General features: G+C 27.9%; 1 long non-coding RNA gene across 2 annotated transcripts in view; it reads left to right on the top strand.

The window, feature by feature from the left end:
* Window positions 1–301, top strand: part of LOC106867425 (uncharacterized) — a 142,640-nt gene that overhangs the window by 120,856 nt on the left and 21,483 nt on the right. The window contains exon 1 of one of the 2 annotated variants that reach the window (XR_001409145.2): window positions 28–146. The exons of the other annotated variant lie outside the window; for it this stretch is intronic. This is a non-coding gene — a long non-coding RNA (uncharacterized LOC106867425). Of the gene's footprint in view, window positions 1–27; window positions 147–301 lie in introns of those variants that run through there. 2 annotated transcript variants of the gene reach the window in all.

Here is a 301-nt window from a genome sequence, read left to right as displayed (position 1 = left end):
AAGAAGAAGAAGAAGAAGAAGAAGAAGAAGAAGATGAAAAAGAAGGAGAAGATGGAGAAAAAAAAAACTGGAAAATTATTTTTTAAATCGATAATTGTGTATAGAAAGATATGAGGAAGAAAAAGTAAAGAATTTCTTCTGTGGAGGTCTTGTAAATTTTCTTAGTTGTGTCTGTAAATATTGCCGAGTATCAGGTCTTTCTTGCTAAACTTGCTTTTACTTGCCAGCTTTTAAAACTTCAAAGAACGAACTTCGATGCTTTTTTTTTTTTTTAATTTGAAAAATAAGAAAACATTAAAAT

The sequence above is a fragment of the Octopus bimaculoides genome, chromosome 17, assembly GCF_001194135.2.
Source record: "Octopus bimaculoides isolate UCB-OBI-ISO-001 chromosome 17, ASM119413v2, whole genome shotgun sequence".
Lineage (NCBI taxonomy): Eukaryota > Metazoa > Mollusca > Cephalopoda > Octopoda > Octopodidae > Octopus > Octopus bimaculoides.
Note: the sequence above shows the minus strand (reverse complement) of the source record. Positions and strands in the feature narration are given on the sequence as shown.